The 8,810-nt window shown below is 39.8% G+C and overlaps 1 protein-coding gene across 1 annotated transcript in view; it reads right to left on the bottom strand.

Moving 5' to 3' along the window:
• Positions 1 to 1,025: 1,025 nt before the first annotated feature.
• The window catches only part of LOC122810578 (RLA class II histocompatibility antigen, DP alpha-1 chain-like), a 419,522-nt gene continuing 411,737 nt past the window's right edge, over positions 1,026 to 8,810 (bottom strand). The window contains exon 5 of the mRNA XM_044082157.1: positions 1,026 to 1,914. The gene's annotated coding sequence lies outside the window, so the exon portion shown is untranslated. The remainder of the gene's footprint in view (positions 1,915 to 8,810) is intronic.

Below are 8,810 nucleotides of genomic sequence, written 5' to 3'. Positions count from 1 at the left end.
GCCTGCAGGTGCACTACTGCTGATTTTGGACACATACCTGACACCTGGGTATGCACAAGTACTGCATTCAGGAGCATTACTATTTTTGCTTCTCCAATACCTTTACATTTACAATAATCTACAGAATAAAACCAGCTAGATTTTGCATAAAATAAAATATAAGAAACAGATCAGCAACCCTTGAGATGACATTTTTGCTGTCTTAATTACTCTTAAAAACTGTTCTTACTGCTGTAATTCCGAGATATACTATGTTTGCGAAACATGAATTACAGGCTGAATGGGCCTGGTGAAGAGAACAGCAAAGCACAAAGAACCTCTCACATTCCATAATGCATGGGAATGGCTAAGGTAAAATACAGTGAGGTAATCTATAACTTTATCTGATTTTCTGCATGCAGCCTTTTACTTCTTAAACAACAAGCTATACAGAATTCTTCTTTGCCTTCAGAGTAATTGCTGTTCTTGAGCAGAAAAAAAGAAAAGCCATGCACCATCACTTAAATGCTTGTTTCCTAACATAGCCAATACAGCCTCAGAACATAAAGCATGTTGCAGGGCTGGAGGAGGCACTTCATAGAATGTTCACAGTCTGAAAAAGTCTTGAAAATATACATAAACAATGCCAAATATAAGAAAAAAGCAAGTAAAACAGCAACCGCTAATAAGGAACATGTAAATACACTAACAGAATGAACCAAGTAAGGTAGAAATAACATATAAGGACAAGTAAAGTAGGACAAATAAATTTGTCTTTCTAGGCATTTATTTCCATTATGCTACTGATAAATTTTATTAAGATGAAACTTCACCATCTGCTCAATAAGAGAATGCAAAACATTTTACTTCCTGTGAAAAATGGGTGTCTAAAGTAGGAGTAAAATCTGGTTGTGATGATGAAAAAGTGGCCACCTGGTAACTTACTCAGAACCTTGACAGACATGGCACAGCAAAAAAAAAAAAAAAAAAAACTATCTTCTTTACATGAAAACTTGCATCAAATACTCTTTAAGAGAAAGATCATATACGTTAAGGAACTGTGTTTATTCATACAACAAAATGCACTGTTTTCAGATTAGTAACAATCAAAATATGGAATTATTTGAAAGAATCAAAGCACCAGGACAGATCATAAGGCTTTTTACTACTATTCAGAACATGCTTTCATTGTCTGCAAGAACAGATCTGGATGAACAGCTACAGAAATTATTGCTAATTGTTCTTTTTCACAAGCATAAAGCAGCAGGTACTGCATACACATTTTTCAACTAGAAGACACACAATAATTTTAATTCTCTCTCTCATCTCCTGATGTTTGGGCCAGCTTTCATGTTTGATCATGTCTCCTTTTTTCAAACCACTTCCTTTGGCCTGTTTCAAGATATACAAGTGCTTTAAGGAATAAATTGGTGTCATGATCAGCTGCAAATAATTCACAGAACCAAAATGACTGGGCTTACAATGACAGGTCCAGTTGGTTACATCACCAGTGGTAGTAGGTTCATGGCACATGGAAATGATGCTAGGCACATGGAAATTATGCTGTCAAATGATAAAAAACTGCAGGAATTAAGCAAATCCTGAATAAGATGAGTAGTTAAAACAGGTCATATAAAGTGAAACCAAGAAGCCGTTGACAGATTATAATCAGCGAGCAAACAGCTAACTCCTTTTGTGAATGACTGCAGTCAACCAGTTTAATGCAAACAGGCACATTTTACCCTTTAAAAACATTGATGCCATTTTAATTTGACAGCATTCACTACTGCTACTTGTAAATCTGAGAAAATTTAACAAATCAAGTGAATTGAAGATTACATGGTTATGTAAATTAATCCAGATTCGTTCCATGAAGAAAAATTACACGCAATCAATAGATCCCTCTTATGTTTAGATTTACAAAATCGGTTTCTCCTAAAATATAAAAAGAGAAAACAGTTAGCTCAGCATATTGAACTAGGGAACTAGCTGTGCATTTTTAAATCAGTAAAATACAGAGCAATAAAGTTTAACGGGTATGTACTCACCTTATCAGATGATTTGTGAGAAAGCTACCCGCAGTGGAAAATGGTGGATTTCTTTTTGAGTACCCCAATTCAGGATGATTCCAAAATCTCTTTAGCTCATGCCATAAGGTGCCCCGATGGCTTGTCAAATGACTGACTCAAAGGGAGGGATAACCCAAGGCTCCTAAGGTTTCTTCCCCAGAAACACAACTGAGGGGAAGGAATGGGGGTCTCAAGACTACTCTAAAGTGTCCCTCCGTGCCATGGTGGTTCATACAGCCTACCTTGATCTGGCCAAGGTCTTTGATACCATTCTCCACTCAGGAATTATAGAAAAACTCACTGAGCTAGGCATAAACCCCTATAGCACTAGGTGGGTTGCACACTGGCTCACAGATAGAACCTACAGTGTGAAAGTAGCTGACTCCAAGTCAGACTGCTGACCAGTCACAAGTGGAGTCCCACAGGGATTGGTCCTGGGTCCTCTCCTGTTGGGCATCTACTTCTCAGAAGTCCAAGCCAACATGAAGGGACTCTGGCTGACAAAGTTCGCAGATGATTGCAAGTTGAGAGCCATTATTAACTCCCCAAGTGATGTTGACATCCTACAGAAAGGCCTCACTGAGAGCAACGACTTGTGTCAGAACCATGGCCTTAAGCTCAATGACAAAAAATGTGTCATCCCATTTGGGAAAAACCCATTTCCAATGAATTACCACATTAATGGTAGTCTACTGAGCACAGAAGGCGTTATAAGAGATCTGGGAACACAGGTTAAGAGCAACCTCTCTTTTGACCACCACATTGCCACTGTGGTCAGAAAGTCCTTCCATGTGGCCCATCTCATTACTAAGGGTTTTGCATCCAGGAAGAAAAAGGTCACTGTCTCCCTCTAGTCTTCCCTCATTAGGCCAATCATCGAGTACAATGCCCCATTTGGCATGTATCTCACTAGACACCTGCAACAACTGTAGAGGCCACAAAAGTACCTCACAAAGAGGATCCTAGGCCTTAAACACTTGTCCTATAGAGACAGACTCAAAAAACTCCAACTATTCTCTGTCTCTTATCTCCTAATTACAGGTGATCTCTGCTTGACTTACAAAGCCATGTCTAACCCAATTCTGTTAGAAATGCTACATCTAAAGAAATCCCAATCCCTCCACACCACATGCTCCAGAGACCTCAACCTCATTACCACAATCAACAGAACATGCTGGAGGGACAGGTTCATAACTCAGAGACTGCCCATGCTATGGAACAGACTTCCCATACATGTCAAACAGAGCACCTTACTGGCCCTCCAAGAGAAATCTTGATGAGTGGATAGGAAATAGAAAATTCACCCCGGGGATCACTCCAGTGGCTCTACTTGACAGAGACACTGGGAACTAAGGTCGGGTTGCATGATGCCAGGGTAATCCTATGGGTTAGGCCTGTAAAGGCTCTGGGGCCATTAGCCTAGTACACACCTATGAACCTATGGCAGTTGCATAAATTACTGAAATCTGTCTCTGTACTTAGGTTGGGGGTTATGTTCTCACTGCAGTCAACTGTGTGTGCATGTCTTTGCGTGTGTGTGTGTGTGTGTGTGTGTGTGTGTGTGTGTGTGTGTGTGTGTGTGTGTGTGTGTCTAGACAGAAGAGCATAAGTGTGCATCCTACAGTTATCACTCCAGTCCCATGAACTAATACGCCTTAGCACTTATTTTAAGAAAGGGCTAGACAGAGAAGGTGAGGGTGGGTGGACTTACTGACTTTATTCATAGCAGGATCTGGAACAGAACAGTACAGCATGCCTTTACTACCAATATCTGAGAGTTTGAACACAGAACTGTATAGAGGTGAGCATTTGACAGAGAAGTATTGACTGGGAACCTGTCCTCAATTACACACTAAAGACAGAGCACTGTAGGAAGAGGTCCATAACACACCTGGTGTGGGCTTCATATAAAATTTCCTAATGCTGTGCTCCCACAACTGCGACTCAAGTTTTTATCAGACTTAAAACATCTGTTTGATACCCAAGTTCTGGCATGGGATGACCTGACTTATCCTACTTCATTGGGAAATAGCCTATGCAAGTATGGGGAATGGTTCAAGGAGGAAAGCCCTTGTTCCTATGTATGGCTACTTCATGGCCAGATGAGGCAGAAGACAAGTTTCCCAAGATTGGGCTGGTTGGCTACAAAATTTTAGATGATCCTCTGGAGGCAGGGATGCACAAATAACTGAGGATACACCCCTAGAGTATGAGTAGAAACCATGCCTTCCTGTAACTCTTCATTCTTGACTGCTGCTAGTTTAGTCTAGTTTAGACTAGTTACTGTACAAGAAGGGAAAAAAGTGGTGTCATCTCTGTCTTCATCTACAAGAGATTCACATCAAGACTGGTATAGAAGTATGATGCACTAGAGCTTCTTCATGTCCATCAGAAAAGTCCTGTATCACATATTAGCTATCTATAGAACTCCCTCTATGACATAAGAAAGTCACAACGCCTATCTACAAGAACTAGAATCACTCAGTATTAAACCAATACTATTTTCCTAGATGATCTAAACTATCCAACTATAGCTAGGGAAACAAACACCAGCACTAGTATGCAAGCACAGCAATTCCTGTACTTTGGCAATATAGATGCCCAACAACAATTACAGTACCCACTTAGGGGGACATAATCTTGGATATTGCCCTTACTAATATGGGGGTGTCTTTCAAAATTCCTTACATATCTTCATCACTTGCTAGTTTAGACCATAAAGTCATCTTATGGGAAGTAAAACTGAAACCACAGACCCCTTCTACATAAAGTACCTTAACTTCTCTAAGACAATCTATCTACTCCTAAGTCATATATTGGCTAGGTTTAATTCCCCACCAAACCCAGTTAACTCCACTGAATACATAGAAACCTACACCCTATTCCGGCAGATAAATAGCTGCATAGATGTGGTAGTGCCCTGTAGGAACAAACACAGGGTTAACCCCAAAAACAAGCCTCTGTAGTGGTAACTGGCTTTATAATAAAAAGAAGAGAATTTTGACGCAAAGTAAGAACAGTAATCCTCAGAATGTTACAGCCCATGTCACTGTAATAAACAAACAACTCAAAAGCTTAATAAAATCCAACAAAGCCAAGTCTGAAACTAAAATAGCTACACAAGCCAAAGACAATCACAAGGCCTTTTTTAGTTACATTTGTAATCTCAGAAGCATTATGCAGCAATGTGCTGAGCTGATTGTAAACAATGTTACTTACACTGAGGCTGAAGATATAGTGAATCTACTGGCTGATAAATTCAGTTCAAACTTTTCCCCTCTCTCCTGTCCATCTGCTCCACAAGATATACTTAAAACCAACTCAAATTCAGCCATCACACAAGACCAAGTCCTAAAAGCACCATCAAAAGCTAAAAATACTGCATCAATGGATCCTGACAATATCCCTGGATACACCTTAAATAGCATGAAGCATGATTTAGCCACATCCCTAACACTACTAATCAATCACAGCCTCCATACAAGTTTTGCACCAAGTGAATGGAGAACAGCTATAGTCATTCCCCTGCATAAGGGAGGGCCTTCCACAGACCCAGTCAATTACAGACTCATAAGTCTGACCAGCCTCATATGCAAATCCATGGAAAGACATAATGGAATTAATCAATCAGGATAAACAGAACCTCCAAACACTGGACCCATCTCAGTTTGGATTCATCAAGGGCAGCACATGCTTACTTTACCTGGTGGACTTTTTTGAAAAGGTCACCAAAGCAGTGGATGAAGATAAAATGGTACACACCGAACACCTCATCCTGGGCAAAGCATATAACACAATCACCTAGTCAGGCATAGTAGAAAAGCTAAAAAAAAATTAGTAGCAGACTCTTATGTCACCCACTGGATTGTCAACTGGCTCACAGATAGGAGATCACAATATGGGAAGCCACCTCCACAAAGAAATCAGTCGCCAGTGCAGTCCCCCAGGGTTCAGTGCTGGGCCTTTCCTGTTTGGCATCTACTTCTCTGAAGGAAAATCCAATACAAAGGGGCTCTGGCTGACTAAATTTGCAGATGATTTCAAGCTAGATGCAGTCATCAAATCCCCAAAGGAATCAGCCATCATGCTGGAAGGTTTGTCTCAAACAAATAACTGTTGCCAAAATCATAGCCTGAACCCAAATACCAAAAAAGTGCATTATCATATCCTTTGGGAAGTCATCTACCCTGGGGAATGGCCACATTGACAATATGCCCCTAAGAGTTGACCGAGTTGTTTGGGATTTGAGAACTTATGTGGACCGTAACCTAACTTTCGACCACCATGTGTCTACTGTCATAAGAAAGCCATTCTATATTGCACAGCTTATAAACAAAGGGATAGTGTCTAGATCTAGAGATGTCATTGTCCAAACACATGCAACAGCTGAAAGGCCCGCAGAAATACCTTACTGAAAGGATACAAGGCCTAAACAATATGTGCTACATGGACTGACTCAAAGCCCTGTCATTATACTTGGTATCCTACAGACTGCTGAGAGGTGAACTATGACTGGCATGCAAGATATCTTCCAACCCAGTACTGATGGACCTACTGCATATCAGAAAGTCAAATGGCATCAGAAATACTCAGTATATGGATCTAAACCTCTCTTCTGCAAAATCAACAGAACAGTTCAGAGGAACACGCATACATCTCAGTGGATACCACTTCTCTGGAAGAGACTCCCCATCCACATAAAACAAAGTTCATCCCTGTCCATATTCAAATACAACTTGGATCTATGGATGGGTAACAGAATATTTACTCCAGTACTGCCAGCTTAAATGCTTTTACCCATGCATGGGTCCCCTCAACTTATTTATAGTATTATCCCAGTTATTCTCACTACAGGTAATATAAAATGTTTGACCATGGGATGGGTAAGAACAATCTAACACCAAATAGGGGTGGTTAATTCAATCAACAAAAGGGCAATTGGCTAGGTTTAAAATGGTCTGAAAGGGCAGCTTGTCTTGTACTTACCTATGAACCTATATATTATGTTTTGAGTTTAAACTAAATTTCATATTCATTTTGGGTACTTCTGTAGTCTTACATGACAATGAATTCCAAATACTGGCAAGTTAAAAAGGAAAAAAGCCACAATCAAGAGTTCCATTTCTAAGAAGTTGCAATAAGAGACAAGTCTGAGTACAGCAGAGTGCACTTTATGGCACACCATCTCAGTTTGTAAAGGATGAGCCTTATTTTCATTACTGATTAATTTCAGTGCCAGATGGTTACTTCAAAGGAAAGGAGGTTGGAGGAAACAGGTGAATGGTGGGCTAACACAAATGGGGTGGGACTCTGTTATAGTAGGTCAATGACCTTTACCTGTGATCAAACAACAATGTGGCCATTCATTTTCATCCACAAGCTGCCTCAGTATGCAGCCACTAATGACAGCCTCTTTACTGACTGTATACAAGTCACATGTCAGAATGCAATCAATAAGTCCAGCCATAGGTGAAACAGAGTCTTAAATGAGGGCCGACTGGTGCATACCAGTTCCCCCTGTACTTCCCCAGTGCCCTACATTGTTTTCCTCTTATGTAGGCACTGCGGCATCCATACAGACTGCTTCTTTCTTGCTTTTCCAGTTTTACATTTTAGCTACCCACCATGCTTTTAACACACACTAACTAGCCAAGATTCTACTGTAATAAGTCTGGAGGATGTAAAGCCAGGGGTCGGGGGCCACAAAGTCATAGAGTTCTAAATGCTTTGATTTGCATCTTACAGATTTTTTTTAACAATTTTTTGATTGAATGATAGCCTGAATGAAAAATCAAGAGAAAAGAAAGAAATTCAGTTGCATATTTTTTTCTTTCAAGGAAAAATAAGTGGTCTAAAGCTTAAAGCTAATAAAACAGTAGTTCCCTCAACAACTTAGTAGTCAAATGCAAGATTTTACAACTCTATCTGGGAATAGAGCTTGCTTTCCTGCCCCTCCAAAGAGAAATTTACCTTTTGTGTACCCCTCTGGTGTTAGATTGGGACAAAAGTAAAAGTACAAATGGCCAGAGGCATGTATTATACAGCTGATGATCTGGGAGAAGAAACCAATGCACATGGACAAAACTCACACAGAGAAAGGTAAAACCAAATGCTGTTATACAGCAGTGCAACTCAATATGACACTGCCAATGATCAGCTGTTATCACACATATCATGCTCAGACTGCCAACTTGCTTCTTTTAAATACTCTGAAATTTATCTTCTAAGCTCATTGCTTCCAGAACACAGTGTGCAGTCCCCAACCCACAAATATCTAAACCTCTTATCTCAAAAATCAAAGAAAAAGACAAAAATAATGGACAAAGGATGAAAATCGGGGACAATATTGCTGTTATAAACTTAAAATAACTTGTTAGAATAACAGGCTTTTCTTTAGCATGCATTTTTTCTTTGGAAGGCTAGATAATAAGAAACTCAAATATTTCACATCATTATTTACTGACTTCAATCCACACTGATTTGCCTGAATATCCACAAAGTTTACAAGGAACGGAGCAAAACATGACACAAAAAATAAGGGACATTTTTCAAAATCAGGAGCCATTCAGAACATCTACTAGTCTCACACATGCAAGCACACACACACACACACACACACACACACACACACACACACACACACACACACAAAGATGTGTCTATCAATCACAACCACTTGTATGATTGTGACTGTGTACTTCATCTGTTTGTTTGCTTCAAATGCAAAAGTAAAATCACAAGTAACTGTTGCACAGAATTTAT

Source organism: Protopterus annectens, chromosome 9.part0 (assembly GCF_019279795.1).
Source record: "Protopterus annectens isolate FY-2018-M chromosome 9.part0, PAN1.0, whole genome shotgun sequence".
Lineage (NCBI taxonomy): Eukaryota > Metazoa > Chordata > Ceratodontiformes > Protopteridae > Protopterus > Protopterus annectens.
Note: the sequence above shows the minus strand (reverse complement) of the source record. Positions and strands in the feature narration are given on the sequence as shown.